We start from the raw sequence: 19442 nt of genomic DNA on the forward strand, positions 1-19442 counted from the left end.
TAAACCATAGGGATGGGATTCATTGGCCAGTGCTGCTTCAAAAACAACCCATCAACCTAACAGGATGATATCGATTCAGGTTTGTTCTTTGTCCACTAGCAGTTGCTTTTTATTATTTATTTATTTATTTATTTATTAGATTTATATCCCGCCCTTCCTCCCAGTAGGAACCTAGGATGGCATTCTACTGATCCATTTTTCTCCCTCAGAAAAGATACTGTATCAATACTAATATCAATATTTTAAAAAGGAAAAATCAATATTTTGAAAGAATATGTCAATAAATGAAAGGAAATATTAATAAATTGAAAGAAATATAAATAAACTATTGATATTAACATATTGATTGATTGACTGATTGATTGATTTCCAAAAATAGCCACAGAAATCACTACATAAAAATCTCACCTTTAATGATAGCAAATGAGTGAATTAATGGAAAATTCTGTAACCAATCCAAATTGGGCAGAATTCTAGCACATCTCTAGCTAGGGATGAAAGGATCTGTCAATTTCAGTTCTCAGTTTCTCATTTTTCAAATCTTAAATTCAGTCCTCCACATTTCTGCAGCAATTTGCAAATTTCTTTTTTAAAAAGTCCTCATGAAATTCTGGACCATATTAGTGACAATTTCCCCTGCTAAACCCATTTTATATGTAGTTTTGACTAATGTACACATTTTTGCAAGCAATTTCTCCTAATGTAATGCAATTTTGTATGTTAATTTCACCAATATAGTCATTTTTATGCACACTTTCCCTTAATGCATGCATTTTTGCAAACATTGCTTAGTTGGTGAACTGCATTGCACAAGTTGGATAAGTGCAAATTTCAAAGAATGGCTATGTTTTGGTTCTTATGTTTCGGAAAGTGTGGAGTTGATAAGTTCAGCTTTAAATGCACACTGAATCAAATTTCTCACCCATCCTAGTCAGGAACTCACGGGGTGGTGGTACTGGGAATCCATGGGCTGTATCAATCTTAGTCCTACTCAAAGTAACCCCTTGAAATCAATAATTTGACTAAATTGGCTTCAGTGGGACTTACTCACAGGGAAATGTGTGTTGGATTGCCGCCTAAGTGAGGTCCATGAATTTCAAATAGTCTAGTCTGAGTAAGAATGAGTTGGCTACAACCCTATATTTTGAACTAAAAACTGATACCTTAAACTTTTCTTTATTTAGGTTACAGATAAAATATTGCAGAACTGGGGTGGGAAAATCACATAGAGGAGGGTAATGGGAAGGGACAGCATTCCCTGATCTTTCAGAAAAAAACTGAAGAAGTAATTGCAATGCGGGGGATGTCCTATGACGAGCTGGAAATAACTGAGACTGATCTGTATTCAAAACAGGCTTGTCTGATTATATTTTGGTATTGTTTCGACGGTGTCTTGCAGTTACTGGTGTGGGTATTTTTAACCTGTGCTGAGGAGAACAATTTATGGCCAGGAAAGAGACGGCGCTTTGGAAAGCAAAGAATAGCAACGGAGACCTGAGCAGTAAAACGATAGGATGAAAATGTTCCAGTCTTGAGATTTGATCCATGTGTGTGGTTTTAGATGGAACAACTTAAGAAATCTCATCTCACGTCAAATGTCAGATCTGGTTTCTGCCTGCCAATTGGGATGGGGTGGTGATGGACATGTTTCCAGGGATAGAGGCCAGGTATGTTATAGAAAGGCAATGGTCTGGAGCAGCCTTCTCCAGCTTAATGGCCTTCATATGTTGTTGGATTACAACTCTCATCATCCCTGACCATTGAGCATGCTGACTGGGGCTGATGAGATTTGCAGTCCAAAATATCCAGAAGGCACCAGATTGGGGAAAGCTGGTCTATGGTTTCCTGTGTGAACTGGCCCTCAGATTGCAGGAGGAGGAACTTAACAGTCTACTGAAATGTCAGTGGGAGTCCCTCAAACTCATTGCACCATCTGCGTTTTCCCCAGGATCCGGATTGTAGAGGGCATAGAAGTAGCTGATAGAAAAAAATAGTAAGATTGGGCATCTGGGCAGAAGTGGATAAGTGGAATCAGATGGCTGAGGATTATCTTCATGACCCTGGCAAGGTGAACAAATACTGTACATCCTGTCTTAGTGAAATTGCACATAATTGGCCCACACTGACTAGCGAATAGTTGGAGACTCCTCTGATAAGTGAGAGCACATTCTCTCTCTCTCTCTCTCTCTCTCTCTCTCTCTCTCTCTCTCTCACACACACACACACACACACACACACACACACACACACACACACACACACACACTTCAGCTAAGGATGGTGTAATCTATGAGTCTGTGGAGAAAACAAAGGATGTACTCCACTTTGGAGAGACACAGCCCTGAGTTCAGGCTCTGTAATTGTCTGTGGGAGCTGGCTGTCTCTCTCCCATGGAGATCTGACGGGGCGCAGTGGGCTTTGACTGTCAGTTGGATGGAGCATTTCCCGTTCTTGTTAGACTATAAATCCCATCATCCCTGCCCATTGGCCATGTTTGCTGGGACTGACGGGAGTTGTATTCCAAAACATTGGGAGAACAGGCTGGTTTTAATCTGTTTCTCCACCTATGCACACACCCTGTATACCTTTCATTTGCTTATTTCTCATATTTATATAGCTGTCCATAACAAGAGCTTTCTGTGCAATTCATAAAGCAAAACACAGCAATATTAAAATATGGTATAAACTCAATAGAAACTATAACAAATTTATTGAAACAGAAACACCATTAAAACGCAGCTGAAAATTCAATTTAAAACTCAACACACTTAGACCTGGGTGAAGAGCAAGGTCTTTACCTTGGTCTAAAAAAGCCATGAAGATGACCTCTTTAACCTGTCTAGGAAAGCTATTCCATAATCTGGGTATCGCTATAAAAAAATTATCTCTCCCTAGTCAGGGATAGAGGAGACTTTGTGTGGTCCACATTTTTATGCAAATCGACCTAATTCACACCTCCCAGACAAATACAGATTGGGACATAATTATCTTTAGGACTTCACACTTCTCTGGTTTTTAAGATACAGTTCTGGGCTCAAATAAAAGTACCAAAATGTGTTAAAAATACATATTTTAGGATAAAATACATTTAGAAATGTGTAGATTGAGCTAAAATGCACATTTAATTTTTAATTCTATTCTATTTAACAAAATTTATATACCATGGAATGTGAAGGCCTCTAAGCAGTTTACAAAAAAAAATGATGGGTAAGGGTCGTAGCTCAGTGGAAGAGCATCTCAGGAGAGATTGAGAGTTACATCTTCTTCACACAGATCCATCTGTTCCCATCCTAAGTATCCATATCATGAAATGTGAGCAAGCCTCCAGGGACTTTCTTGTCTCATATGCCTAACATGGGTAAGTGCTTCACCTCTGGAACTTCTCAGAGAAGTGGAACAAGTGTAACCATATGTATTTGTAATGTGCATGTCTTCCCCCCCCCCACTGCTTTGGTTTGCAAATTTAGGCCTGACCACAAACAGAGTAGTGTTTCATTTCCATAAGAAAAGCATGCTCCTCCCTCCTCCCAAAATTCCTGGCTCATTAGCCCTGTGACTTCTCAGGCCCCATCTGCACTATACATTTAAAGCAGGCTCATACCACTTTAAACAGCTTCTCCCAAAGAGTCCTGAGAACTGCAGTTTCTGAAGGGTGCAGAGAGTGGTTTAACAACCAATCACTTTTCTCAGGGAACTCTGGGAATTGGAGCTCTGTGAGGGGAATAGGAGGATCTCCTCTCTGCACCAGTATTGAGGTAGCAAATTCAGAAGCATGGGGTCTCTTCATGACAGTCACAGACACACACCCCTCCCATCTTTTTTTTTTTTTGCTGCTGGGCTGAGAATGAGATTCTTGTTAATGTCTTCCCCCACAACAATGGACGTCCCTAGGAGCCAATCAGCATGAAAAGGAAGAGTGTTAGTCTCTGAGAAGAGAGCTCTGTGGCTGACTCACCTTCTTTCAATCTGATTGGCTCCAATCAGCAGGAAAGGACAAGGAGACATGTTAGAAGACTCTTCTCAGTGGCAAACACATTCTCCTTTCATGCGGATTGGCTGGTGGTTTGTTGGAGACATAGGGACCTTGCCCCCCCAATGTGAGGGATCTAAGACCCTGGACAACTACACCCCTGCTCAGCACCCTTCACAAATGACAAACCCCAGAATTTGTTGAGGGAAGCCATGATTGTTTAAAGTGGTGTCATAGTGCTTTAAATGTATACTACAGATGGGGCCTAAGAGTAGGCTGTCCCAAAAATGACATCCTTGCAGTTCAACAACATAAGGGAACCTGAGCAGAGAATCTGTTGAGAGATAACAGATACATTAATGGTCTGTCTTTAAAAGAACATTATTATGCAGAGTAAGGTAAAAAAAAAGAAAAAGCTGTTGCAGCTCATGCACCTGAACCTAAGGTGAGTAGCTTTTGAAATCACAAAGAGATGCTCCTCTGACATCTATCAGTGTTATATATTACCTTTGGCGTTTTTGTGAAAGGGTGGATTTTCATCTTCTGCTGGAAAGATCCAGGATCAGCCCAAGAGAACCTGACCTGAATTTCTGAGTTATTATTAGATGATCCTTGGTCGTGAGGAAACCAAGTATCTTGATGGAACTGTGCAGCCTGGACCCATTACAATAAAAGAATTGGGATGGCTGGTTCTATTACCTGGTTTCTCCCAGAACTTTAATGAGGACTGGGTCAGGAACTCCTCCTCTGCCCAGCCTCACTTCTGCCCAGTGCCATTCCTCCTGGGACTTCGGGCCTCCGCTCCTGCATAGAACATGTAATTGTATATGATAATTAAAAATCTACAGTAGCAACAACAAAAAAACTTGCCTTGCAACAGAGGTAGCCTAAAATGTTGATAGTGGGTTTAGCCCACCTGGATATATAAAAACATCTTCACCTGGTGCCAAAAAGACCATAGAAAAGATGCCGGGTTAGCCTTTCGGGGGTGGTGGTGGTTATTCTATAAACCCAGTGCCACAACCAAAAGGGCCCTGTCCTTGGTTGCTACCTGCCTCACTTCACTTGGTGAGGGCCCCTAGATCAGGCCCCCCTAAAGAAGATCTTAATGTTTGGGGAGGCATATTTCCTATTCTTCTTTCACCAGTGGTGCGACTCTACTGATGTCACAAGAATTATTCTTGACATTGCAGAGGAAGGCTCATGTTTGTTCATATCAATTGGAAAACAGGAAATGATTACAGGTATCATCTTTTTCTGATGTTTCAGTGAAGCTGTACATATCATTTTTATTAGAAGAGTTTATTTTAAATGGTAGGCATGTTGCTTCTATAATTGGAACACACACAGCTTTTACTGAAGATGTAATTACTTTTCAGACTTACAAGATTTCTTTTTTTAAAAAAAAGTCATTTACTGGCTTTCTCTTTTTTATTTAACACTAGACACATAATCATCTGTTCAAAACAATTATGCCAGATTCCAGTTGATCTGACAAACGTCTTCTAGCCTTTCAGCATATAATTAGCATGTACAACTTATCTGCCTTTGCTTTTGTATGTAGGAAACAGACCTATTGTCTGTGCTGGCATTTTTTTTTTTTTTTTGCTTTTGTTAGGCCTTCATTACAAACAGCAGGAAAAGTTAAGATGGATTAATCCAAGGACCCAGAAAGATAATGGCCTATTTTAACACTTTTGCTGTATATCAAGGGTGGGGAATGTTTTGCGACCTGAGGGCCACATTCCCTTCTGGGCAACCTTCCAAGGGCCGCATGCCAGTGGAGGATAGGGCCAGAGGCAAAAATGGGTGGAGCAACAAATGTACATTTCACTAATGTACAGTAGGCTAGTTTCTACATACCCTCGGTGCCCTCCATCCAGAGAAGCAAGAAGCATTCTCAGAGCTGAAGAACATCTTCCAGCCAGGGCAAGACCCATGGAATGCAAAGCTGGGCCAATGAGGGATATGACCTCAGGAGAATTACTGCATTTGGCTGCCAGGCCTGAGGTTCCCCACCCCAATCCTATACCTCCATGCTTCCCAGAACCCCATTCAAGGTACATAGAATACGGTCCTTCTTTTTAAAAAGAAAGAAATCAAATTGAAAATGTATGTTCACCTCCTTTCACAATAATGTACCACCCTGAGCTCCCTTGGGAGGAAGGGCAGGATATAAATCTAATAACAAAAACATTACATTCAGAATAACCTGCCTGAGCCCAGCAAAGGATTAGGAACATAGGAAGCTGCCTTTATGCTCAGTCAGACCATCGGTCCATCTAGCTCAGTATTGTCCACACTGACTAGCAGCAGCTCTCCTGAGTTTCAGACCAGGAGCCTCTCCCAGGCTTACCTGGAGATGCCGGGGATTGATCCCGGGACCTTCTGCATACAAGGCATATTACCACTGAGCTACAGCCCACTTAGAATGTTTCTAAAAGAATTTCCACTTGGAAGAACCAGGAAGGTGCAGGCTAGGCTTGAAACAATGTCAAAACCTTTCCTTGCCCATAATATCCAAGCAATTGAGAAGTGCAAAGTAAATTGAGGGCTAGGTGAAGTATATGTTAAGCTGCATCCTTAATATGCAATTCAGTAACTATAGCAAATCTTCAACACTTTTAATCTTGCTTGCTGTACTGTTTTTGAAGGATGTTCCAGAATGTGAAGCAGTGCCTTAATTAGGGGGAACATTCAGCTTCCTTGTAGCAATGTGATGGGTGTGGGGAGGGGGTATTTTTTTTATTATTTTGCTCACAGCAGTTTTCTCCCAGTCCTTCATTGCTATTTTGTTGTCTTTAATACCTCTTGATTGCATCTTGTTATCATCTTGTCCTGATTTGCTTTGTAACTTGTTACATAAAACAGGCTCTAATCTTTCAGCAATTAGTTTCTTATTAAAGTCAATTGAGATTTCTACCAATTGAGAAAGGGAACTTCTGTTTGTGATTAGGAATCACTGGTTGCAGAAGTGTGTGTATATATATCCTTGTTGTGACAAGATGACACTTTTATGGAGGATAACACCATGAGTGGCTACTACCCATGACTACTATGTTCTACCTCCACTGTCAGAGACAATATGCCGCTCTCTACCAGTGGCTGCACATAACAAGTAGGAAAAGTAGGCTTACATCCATATGTACCTGCCCAGAATTTAAGATCATCTGCCTCTGGTCTCCTCTGTGTGCCTGGAATGAAAGATCTTAGACTGACAGGCACGCGAGAGAGAGCCTTTTCAGCTGTGGCCCCCAAGCTTTGGAATACCCTACCTCAAGAAGCCCACACTGCCCCCCTGATGGTTTTCCGGAGACTTTTGAAAACAATCTTGTTCCAGAGAGCCTTTGGGAGGGACTGATGGGAGAGCCTGAGACTGTTTTTATGCTTTTTATTTTAATCTTTACCTTTCTAGTCCCTTTAGTACCACTACCTATTATAGGGTGGGATAGAAATATTTTAAATAAACAAATAAAAGGTGTTACATTCAGGTTTTGCTTGTGGGCTTCCATAGGCATCTGATTGGCCACTGTGAGAACAGGATGCTAGACTTGATGAGCCTTTGGCCTGGCTCAGCAGGGCTTACTTTGTATTCTTAGTATAAATAGTGATATTTTAGTTATATGCTTTCTCCATGCACTCATCTTGGTCCCAGTTGCTGGGCTTTCAGTCCTTGGGGAAGCTAACCTCTGTAGTAGCGTTTACAGGACATGGCTGAGAGATGCAAAAGTGAGGAACATTCACAGCATGGAAGAATATGATGTGAGAGTTACGGCTCCGTGATAGAGCAAATTGATTCAACTGTAGAAGGTCCCAGGTCCAACCCCCACTTAAAAGAATCCATGTAGAGGTCTGGACAAGTCTATTACCTATGACCTTGGAGAGCTGCTTCCAGTGGGGATTTAGTTACTTCGTTATTAACTAACTGATTTCTTAATCAACATAACCAAATTTCTAGGCAATTACTGTATAAAATTTTCAACAACGTATCATTCAATAAACAGATACAGTATAACAATGAAACCAATAAAATAAAACACCCCAAAATCAGAAGGAAGACTGAACACAATGCCAGCCACCATCCCATATATATTAAGGATGGGGAACTTGTTCCTGGACTCCAGCTCTCATTAGGTGCAACCAGTATGGACACTGGTCTATGTATCGATCACACTGATGCTTGAGGAATTTGATCTTTACGAATTTTGATATAAACAGACATGACCTGAAACGTGCACATTGGGGTGTAGCCATTGTGAGATTATGCACAATCTCTAAATATTGCGACACAATTCTTGGCTTAAAAAAAATGTGTTTTGTTATTACTATTTTATTTTATTAATATGTTTGTATCCCACTTTTCCTCCAAGAAACTCAATGTGGTGTACATGATTCTCCTCCCTCTCCATTTTATCCTTACAACAACCCTGTGAGGTAGGTTAGGCTGAGAGACTGGGACTGGCCCAAGGTCACCCAGCAAGTTTCATGGCTGAGTAGAGATTTGAACCCTGGTCTCCCAGATCCAAACACCAAAGTGGAAAAACAATACAATTAAATATAAAATTAAAAAGTAGGACACACCCTATTCTTGTAATTGCAATTTGTTTTAAACTGTCATATTTTTAATTGTTGTGACCCATCCTGGGACCTTAGGGTGAAGGGTGGGTAATAAATCAAGTTCATCATCAATTTAAAACATCTAAACACTTTTTAAAACATTAAGAACATCTAAAACTGAGTCTGAGTAAGAAGGAGGCACTGTGGGTTAGTGGTTCCCGCATTCAGATAATTGGTCAGTTGCCTGCTTTGGATGGGGTTGTCTTCCCTTTGAAAGAGCAGGTCCATAGTCTAGGGGTGCTCCTGGATCCATCTTTGTTGCTAGAGGCCCAGGCAACCTCCGTGGCTAGGAGTGCTTTTTACCACCTTCAGCCGATGAGACAGCTGCAGCTGTTTCTAGACTGGGATAGCCTGACTACTGCTGTCCATGCATTGGTAACCTCCAGGCTGGATTATTATATGTGGGGCTGCCCTTGAGGTTGATCCAGAAACTGCAACTGGTGCAAAATGTGGTGGTGCGATTGCTCACTGGGGCAGGGTATCTCAACATGTTAGTTATGTCACTGCTGAAAGAATTGTACTGACTGCCCATTAGCTACTGGGCCAAGTTCAGGGTTCTGGTTTTGGTGTACAAAGCCCTATGAAGCTTGGGACCAGGATACCTGAAAGATCGCCTTACACCTTATATACCCAGTCGATCACTGCGCTCTGCAAGTGAGGGCCTCCTGCAGTTACCATCTTATCAGGAGGTCCGTTCTGTACAACATAGAAAGTGAACCCTTAGTGTAGTGGTGCCTACCCTTTGGAATTCCCTCCCCTTAAATATTAGAAAGGTGCCATCTCTGTTGTCTTTTTGGTGCCTAGTGTAGACCTTCCTCTTTCAATAAGTCTTTCAAGTAGAGACCTTGCTCCAGTCTGCGTCAGTGTTGGAATTGCTTTCAAAGATGTTTTAAACATTTTTTTTAAAAAAATATGGTTTTAAGATGTTTTGTTTTAATATGTTTTAAAATCTTTTTTTTAAAAGATGTTTTATAGTGCGTTTAGTGTTTTTGTTTGCAGCCCTGGGCTCCGTCTGGGAGGAAGGGTGGGATATAAATTTAATAAATAAATAATGAAAATAAAAACACAAATCAAAAAACCTGTAAATAAAAATGACATGTAAAATGTTTCACATGTAGCGTGAGAAAATTCTTATTTTTGAAATAAAATACATTATAAAATGATATGGCTTTTTGAGTGAAAATATGTTCAAAAATGAGAATTTCCATGCAGATTTTTTTGGAAACAGATGAATCAGTGAACACATGCAAAAGTGAAAAAGACCAGACACAGGCTGAGTTGTCCATCTCCAGCTGCCAGGCTAAGTGGACAATGCTGAACTAGCTAGGCCAGTGCTTTGACTGGAGAAGGCTGTGATCCATATCCCCACGTTTGTGGGAGACAGTCCCATTGAAATGAATGGGAGTTACTTCTGAGTAGTAATGATCTTCACATTTTCTTGCTTGCAATGGTTAAATTATCCCTTTTGAAATGGTCATCTGTATTTACTCAGAGTAATGCCTATGCTCATAGCCTTCGAGAATGCAATCACATCCTTCAAGCATGATTTAGCTATTGTGGCAGTGCACAATAGCTGTAACATGGGGGCTCTACTTGAGAGAGTTATGACATTGTCGTCGCAGCTGGAACATACTGGGTTTAAATGGCAAGCCATTTTAACAATCTAGGGGGGAAATGCCAGTCAATTTAGGCACATATATGTAAGGGAATGGGCATTTATTGAAAGAAACTTTCAGCTTTAATCATGAGGATCAAATTACATTCTCAAAGGCTGCCCAGGGTAAAATATATAGCATTACATCCCACTTTATCTCATTATCCATCCATCTCTTTAATCTGCACATTGTATTGTAGATCTAATGGACTGGAACTGTGGCACAGCCATTGAGCTTTTAAATCAAACTTCTTGTAAGCATTAACCATTTCTGATCAGCAATATAAGCTGCCCATCAGCTGGCCAATAATGGAAATGCTTATGAATGGACCCGTCTTTACCTGTTTCTTTTCTGCTGTGAGTCTGACAAAAGGCATGCATTAAAGCTTGAAAGTGTTCCACTGCTTGGATAACCAAGGAAATGCCATATTGTGAGAGAATATGTATTATCACCTATGATATTTTTTTTTACATCAGACGATCAGAGTAATATGTGATTCAGACTTAAAGAGGCCAGAAGGTAGCTTAACAGTGAATCTTTTGAAAGGCATAAATTACATGTTAGTGAGTTATGAGCCTTATCCTCTACAGTCGGGATAATACCTTTATTCCCATTAGCAAAACAGCATCAATAAATCAGCACTGTCAAGCCATGCTATTCTCAAACTCATACATTTGATACCCTAAGGTGTTTTTTTTCCCCTGTGTTGCACTGCATATCTGCTGGTCATGAAAACTTTGAATGCCATGGAGTCTTAGCATTTACAAATGCCTCTGTAATATGAATGTTAGAACTCTGAAATATTCATAACCACAAGACACTCCTTCCAGATCCCAGCATTATTCTCATGAACCCAGGGCCAGCCCTACCGTTAAGCAAAGGGAGGCAGCTGGATGCCCAGGTGCATGGGAAGCAATGCTAGCATACATGCACGCACGCCATTCCCTCTGTTGGAGTTTAGAGCTGTGTGTAGCATGTGGACTGCCCCATGATGCCTAAGCTAGCCTGCTCCCCTTAGATAAGTGGAAGACACTGTGTGCCCCGGCGCAAGTGCTGAAGAAAAAATCAGTCCAGTTGACTTATGTATTCCCCTTCACAACAGGCAGCAAAATGTCTTGGGCTGGCTTTGCGTGCATCCAAAGGAGGCTGGTCCCTTTGGGCGAGCAAAGCACTGCCTTGCCAACCTCAGCCATCCCCCACCTGCCTGCCTTCTTACTTGCAACCAAAGATGTCCCTTTCGGTTCTCTCCGTTTCTCATTGTTCCAATCTCAAATTCAGTTCTCCACATTTCTGCAGCATTTTTTTTTTTACGAAAGGACAGGCCTCATGCACATTCTTTAGCATTTTAGTGTGACTTTCTCCTAATAATCACATCTTTGTAGGCAGTTCTTACTAATGTATGTCTTTCTGCAAGCAATTTCTCCTAATATAATGCATTTTTGTAACTGCTGTTCGGTTGGGGAACTCCATCACAAAATTCAGATAAGTGCAAATTTCAAAGGATGGCTGTGTTTTGGCTCTCATATTGTTTACGGCAAGTGTGAATGTGATCATTTTGCTTTAAATTTGGCTTTTGATGCAAACGGGTTTAAATTTCTCCCCTATCCCTACTTACAACTAATCTAGGGATAGCGCCACATGTCACCTTCCTCTTCCTTAGTCTCAGTCCTGCCCCAGTAGAACTCCACAGGGAGGAGGAAGGGGACAAAAGTCAACTTAGTTGTCTCTTTGTGGCACCACCTATTGCTGATCTTCCTGCCTTCCGCCCTACCAGTCTCAATGGGCACCTCTTGGTTTTTGTGATGGAATACTAATGAAAACTATCGCCTGACTCCTGACTTCAACAGCAAAGCATTTAGAAATACAGTGGTGCCTAAGAGGTTGCATATTCAGGTGATTTGTATATGCTTGTACATTCTAGGCAAGTTGACATGTTAGGCTTTTGCAGCAAGCCCAGCAATGCAACTTGTGGCACTGCAAAAGCTAACAAGTTTGTTGTGACATAATTAGATGTATAAGGTGGTTAATGGAGAGAGAGGGTATTAAGGCTGCATCAAATCATCCCCCCCCAAAAAAAAATTGGGAGAGAGAGCAAAGGGGACAAAGCATTTCACAAGTCTTATATTTTTCATGAACTTTTTTGGGAAGCTAGTAGCTTCAGCAGGAGGGTGAGGAAAACCTTTTTTCAGACAGGCTCTGCATTCCCTCATGAGCAGCCTGGATGGAGCCAGAGGCAAAAGTGGAGCAAGAGTTGAGATTCATACCTTTTACAGTAGGTTACATTCAGCCAATGTTTCTATGCATGCTCATGTGTACACATCTTCCCATCCAAGCAAGCAAGAGGCATCATCACAGTTCAGGAACACGCAAAAGCACTTGAAGGGAGTTTGGAGCAGGGCAAGCGAAAGGTATGGGGGCATTGCATGGACCAAGTTCTGGGATTTGTATCCAAGATTAGTCCTACTCAGAGTGGACCCAGAGAAATTGATGGGCATGACTAATTTAGGTCTATTAATTTCAGCGGGTCTACTCTGGGTAAAAATGGTTGGATACAACCCCCAAGGGCCAGGCACAGAGGCCACCTTTGGCTCATGGGCCTGAGGTTCCCCATCCATGATGTACTACAAGGGTAGCCAATGTGGTGCCCTCCACATGTTATTGGACTCCAGCTCCGATCAACCCCAGCCAGCATGGTTAATCATCAGGGATGATTAACTGTAGGCAGGCAACATCTGGAGCACATCACATTGGCTATCACTGATCTACAGCTTCAGTGCCTTTTTAAAAAAACAAAGAGGGCCTGTTTTCAGCAATGATCCTAGCTAATCAGGGAATATCATAGGCAGTATGATGGTGTCACATTAGTTAGATGACAATCAGGACAGCTTGGCACCTCCACAAAGCCAAATCAAAGAAAGAGCTGTTAATAACACTACAGTAGAAAGCCAATGAATAATATTCAAACCAAAAGGGTGTTTAAATTTTGTGCTACTAGCCCTAAAGAAATTGTGAGAGATGTCTTTAAAACTGTTTGCCAAGACAAAATATTTCTGGATGAGAGTATTTATTGACAGCATTCCTGTCATAACAGCTGGTGTTTAATTATATTGCCTAAAAATAATTAATATCATCTCTGTAACCACTAAATAGATGGTGACCCTAGTAGAACGCCTGTTGGGTTTGGTTATTTTCTTTTTGCAGAATTTAGTCTGGAACCTATATTTTTCTACCACACTGTGTCCCCTGTTCATGCACGTGCAGTGTTCTATGCTCACAGATTACATCAAGACATGGCGTGCATATGCGAGATATATGGATTAACAAAGAATATGTGATGTTTACTGCTCTCCAGCAAATAAATGGATTGAACAGCTTTAACATCCCACTTGAATTCTCCATAATTTAACATACTTTGCAGACTCCGTGGGATAATATTTCTAACTGAGGTTTATTTATTTCCTAGCTATTTTTCCCCAGTGCAGAGATTTCTTCCAAATATTGAGGGCTTCCCTCAAGTTTTAAGTGGATTTTCATGAATGAATGAAAATACAAGATTTTCATAGAGATTGCGTGTGTCATAAATTCACATTGAGATGTGACTTCCCATCTAGTATGGTTGACATGTTCATTTTAAGTGAAAATTAGGGGTGCCCAAAATCCCACAGAGAAATTTTGTGACTGCTGTGAAGATGCTTTTGACTTCCTTTGACATTCCACAGATGTTTTGCCTGAGGATGCACTGGGGCAAATTAATCTTCAATTTCCCCTTGCATGAAATTTCAGTGAGAACTTAACTGAAAACTCTCTTGTATTGAAGGATCCTTCCATCAATTGGCCCCTCTGTTAAATGCTGTCCCTTTGGGAGACAGTAGTAAATTATGGGCTGTATCCAATGGTAGTCAGAGTAGAGCCATTGAAATGAAAGAACATGACTTACTTAGGTCCATTAATTTCAATAGGTCTACTCTGAGTAGAATTTAGTTGGATACATGTTAGGCATCACAAGGGGGATTGAATAGGTGTTTGTTTCTTTATTTACCATTTATATCCTATCTTTTTACCATCATGCAATGCGGTTTCCAAGTGGTCACCCATCTAGACATTGACCAGACCCAGACTTGTGTAACTTCAGTCAGCTGGCCATATCTGTCTGTGAGTCTCATAGCAAGCTTTACTGAACAACAATATCAAGTACCCTCAGACCCTGTGGTTGCAAAGTTTTGATAACCTCTGAGACATTGTGGGGGAAAGCTCAGCACTGTGAGGACAGTGAATCATAAAATGGTAGAATAGTAGAGTTGGAAGGAGCCTTATAAGGCCATTGAGTCCAACCCCCTGCTCCATGTAGGAATCCAACTAAAAGCATGCCCAACCCAGCTGTCTCTTGAACTCCTCCAGTATTAGCGAGCCCACCACCTCCCTAGGTAATGGGTTCCATTGTCATACTGCTTTAACAGTTAGGAAGTTTTTCCTGATGTTCAGCCAAGTCTGGCTTCTTGTAACCTGAGCCCATTATTCCATGTCCTGCACTCTGGGATGACCGAGAAGAGATCCTGGCCCTCCTCTGTGTGACAACCTTTCAAGTACTTGAAGCATGCTATCATATCTTCTCAAAGCTAAACTTGCCCAGTTCTTTCAGCCTCTGCTCATAAGGCTTTATTTCCAGCCCCCTAATCATCCTAGTTGCCCTCTTCTGGACCTGTTCCAATTAGTCTGCATCTTTCTTAAAATGCAGTGTCCAGAACTGGATACAGTACTCGAGATGAGGCCTAACCGGTGCTGAATAGAGGGGAGCTAGTACTTCATGTGAGTTGGAAACTATACCTCCATTAATGCAGCCTTAAATAGCAGTTGTCTTTTTTTTTTACAATAATTTTTATTCAAATTTTCATAAAACATACAAAACAAAATCATAAAACATTCAAAGACAAAAAACAAAACAAAACAAAAATGATTAAACAAAAAAATAAAATGTTGACTTCCCATTTGTCACAGATCAAATCAGTTATAGGTCTACAATATATAACAATCCTGTCTCTTAAATTATATTATAAAATCACTTTCCTCCAGTAGTTATCTTAATTAATCATCAAATCTCATAAACATTACTTTATTCTTTCCACAAAAAGTCAAAGAGAGGTTTCAATTCTTTAAGAAATATATCTATCAATTTTTCTCCAAATAAACGTGTCGATTAATCCATCTCGTTAATAATAATAATAATCTTATTGTCATAACCATAGTCCAAATAAACATATCGATTAATCCATCTCATCAAAATCTGTTAGGTCCAATAATTTCAATAGCCATTATTCCATTATCCATATTAATTCCATCTTCCATCTTCAATAGTCCTGTTAAGTCCAGTAATTTCAGTGTCCAATCTTCCATTATCAGTATTCCATAATAATCTTGCTGTCATAGCCATAGTCATATAATAAGAGTCTGATGGGAATTTCCTCTATCCCAAATATTTTCTTGCCATCAATTCTGAATAAGTTGCTGAAATATTGTTGTAAAGTCATATCTCTGTTCTTCTTTTTTACAGAATGCACTGGCTCATCTCTTGAGAGTTTTTCCATTGTCACATGGCTGCAGTTAATTCCATAGATTTTCTTTATATCAAGCTCCATCACATCATTCCAGTCCAGAAGATTATCCAAGCCATTGATAACTTTATCTCTAATATCTTCATTAATTTCTTCAGAGATAACGTTAAATTCCAAACAGTAGATTTTATTTCTAATATCCATAAACTCCAGATCTTTTTCCAATTCCACATTTGTTCCAATCTCCAGGGCTTGTATCTTCCCTTTATTTTTTCTTTTCTCATCTCTGATCTCATTCTCCTCCCTCACAGGATCCCCTATTTCTTTAAGCTCCTGCGTCATTTTGCTCAGTTCCATTTTCAGCTCCTTACTGCCCTGTTGCAGGGTTTGTTTCGTTATCTCAATCTCATCCATTATTTTCTGAAACATAATTACTTCCAGATTCTCAGCCACTTTCTTGATTGCCATTTTTAAAACCACGAAAACAAAACAAAACAAAAATAAAGAAGAACCACTTCTTATTTCAGCAACAATTGGGTTAATATTCCAGGCTTGATGACATCACAGTATAAACAGAGCAGCCTGCCTTATCTCTCTATGTTCAAGAATACAAAACAAATTTAGTTCCCAGCATCAAAACAGTTAGTGGCGTCGTGAAGAAGCAGATTCGTCAAAATAAAATAGACCAAAAAGAGAATAGTCCCAGACAATATAATGTTCCTCGGAATAGAAATCCCTCTTCTGTTTATATCTTTAGAATGCACTTCCAGGACAGTTTTTTGCAATAGAAACAGAGATAAGCTGTTAATTTCGTGAATAACAGAGAAGAGTTATAGCTCACCCAGAAGTTCTTTAAAGCTGATTCATTTGACAAATCTCTTTTTGCTGCAACAATTTAAACCAAGTAAAAAAAAACTTCCGGGAAGGGTGACTTCGCTTGTGCCTGCTTTTGAGACGGGCTCCCGCCGCAGAAGAAGCTTATTCAGATATAAATCAGTCAGAACATTTTTTTTTTGCCTGATGAAATTTCTCCCGGGCAGGGAGAAACGTAGAGATCAACCTCAAAAGCCTGTTTTTGTTGGGAGGACTGGATTTCATTAATTTATGAGAAAAGGTCCAGCCAGCAATGCCGGACAGACTTCCGAACAAGCTCTATCTGATTAATGCGATACGTTTATCTTTTCTTCAAAGAGAAAACGGACTAACAGGCAAGCACCCTTCTTTCTATTATTTTTTTTACTTGGTTTAAATTGTTGCAGTCTTTTTTGGAGCCACATTGCGCTCTTGGTTCATATTCAGCTTGTGATCAACAACAATCCCAAGATCCTTCTCGCCTGCAGTATTGCTGAGCTAAATATCCCCCATCTTATAACTGTGCATTTGGTTTCTTTTTCCTAGGTGTAGAACGTTGCACTTACCCCTGTTATATTTCATTCTGTTGCTGCAGCCCAATGCTGCAGCCTATCAAGGTCACTTTGAATTTTGACATGTAGCCATTGAATAGCTAGCAGTGTCTAGCACAGGCTGCACATGTCACGACATGACTGGAAATGGTAGCCTTCCAGTCGGAAGCCAAAACATCCATGTGAAGAAAGCAGTCCCCATGCTGCTATCACTTTGCAGCTCTCTCCAGTAAAGGATGATATCCCTATTCCCTACACAGGAATGGAAGCAGTTATTCCTCCAGAGAATCACAAGCTGCCCCTGCATGCTGGGCATTCTCCTGGTCCCCTCTACACTCTCCTCCTCCTGTAAAAGAGCGAATGTATTATTTATTTATTTATTACATTTCTACCCCGCTTTTCTTTTCATGATAGAAACTCAAGGCAGCTTACATATGGTTCCCAGGCAGTCTCCCATCCAGGCACTGACCAGACCAGACCCTGTGCTGGCTTCATGTGCCTTCAGACCATAGCCTGGGACCATATGTAGAGTATGACTCTCTTATAAAAGAGGATTAGATACACTGATGGAGGATGGCAGTGTTGCTACCTTTGAGCTCGAGGCCTTTGTTCATGGAAACTGATGTCAAGGCTGGCCACGTGTTTGACTTTACAGAGAACAGTCCAAAGGGAGAAGGTTAAGGGTGGTATCCAGCTAAATAGATCTGCGAGCTCAAGGTCTTTTGCCTGCACAAAGGAATTTCCCCTCCCTCTCCTCTCTCCATGTGCCCCCATGTCCCTCTAAATCTGTTCTGGGTTTCCCCCCAACCTTCTGGTGCAGGTTTAGGGAGGGCTCGGGGAGAGGAGATGGAGGAAAAGTTGCTTTGCACAACAGGAAATCCTTGAACTAGCAGATCTGTTTAGGGGGAAACCACCCTAAGATTCAACATTAGGAAGAACTTTGTGACGGTGTGTGTTGCTCATCAGTGATACAAACTGCCTTGGAAGAACTCTCCTTCTTTAGAGGTTTTTGGCAGCCATTAGGAACACAGGGAGCTGCCTTATACCTTATACCATTGTTTCATCTAGCTTAGTATTGTATACTCTGACTGGCAGTGGCTCTCCAGGATTTCCAGCAAAATGTCCCAGCCCTACCTGGAGATGCTGGGAATTGAACCTGGGACCTTCTGCAAGCAAGACAGTTGCTCTAACCATATTCAGCCTCTGCTTATCAGGGATGCTATAGTTAGTGGGTTTTCTGCTGTTGAAGGAGGAACAGATAACCTTTGGGGTCCCTTTCAACTGTATAACTCTAGGTGAACAACAATGGCTGACTTTGACTGGATTGCTCCTTCCCCCATAACTTGTTTACAAGAAAACTATTCTAAATGTTAAGAATTCGCTGTAATGTTTTCCTTGTTAAAAAAAAAATCACTAACGGGAATTATGATATATCCGTGCTCTGTTTATTAAACGGATCCAACAATATTATTTTCCTTGCTTCTCTCAAGCAAGCAAATAACATTTTGAGTTATTACGTTTGAAAATGTGTGGCGCTCATCTCCTCCCTTCAATTCAATTAAAATCAGTAACATATATTTATGTTAATAATGTCTTGATTCCAGATTCAGTGAAATTTGTTTTATGAGGTTTGTGATGATACTCTAGTCTTAGAGACAAGCTTGATTTATGTGAAAGTCCACAGAACCTGACAGCGTTTGCGCAAAGATTTGGGATGAGCACCAAAAGTACGATCCATTAATTGTTTTGTTTTGTTTTGATTGTTCAGTGTTTGTGCTTAGGCCAATCTCTGAGGACATGTTTTGCTTTCCACAGGAGTCAATAATGGATTTGTTTGTTTCCCTGACATTGCAGTCCATGAGAATGTGGTTAAGGTATTTTGGGCTTCTTTGCATGTGAGGCTGGTTCTACATGAGGGGCCCTCCAGATGTTGCTGAACTACATCAACCAGAACCAGCATAGCCAATAGTCAGGGCTGATGAGAGTTGGAATCCAACAGCACTGGAGGGCTACAAGTTCCCCACCCCGGTGGTGCTGTACCATCCTTCCCCAATCTGGACCTAGAATACAGAAACAAAGAGACAGAAGAGAGTGAAACAGAGTAACAGAGCAATACTAGGCTTTGTTGAGACCCTGATCTGACTCAGGATGCTTTCTTGGTCTCAGAGAAGGGTAAAATCACTCCAAATCATCCAGATTCACCTTGGTATTGTACATCCCTAATAATTACAGTCCCAAAAGTTTATCC

General features: G+C 40.7%; 1 protein-coding gene across 2 annotated transcripts in view; it reads left to right on the top strand.

The window, feature by feature from the left end:
• IL1RAPL2 (interleukin 1 receptor accessory protein like 2) overlaps nucleotides 1-19442 on the top strand; it is a 515439-nt gene that overhangs the window by 321430 nt on the left and 174567 nt on the right. The window lies entirely within an intron of this gene.

The sequence above is a fragment of the Rhineura floridana genome, chromosome 16 (genome assembly GCF_030035675.1).
Source record: "Rhineura floridana isolate rRhiFlo1 chromosome 16, rRhiFlo1.hap2, whole genome shotgun sequence".
Taxonomy (NCBI): Eukaryota; Metazoa; Chordata; class Lepidosauria; order Squamata; family Rhineuridae; genus Rhineura; species Rhineura floridana.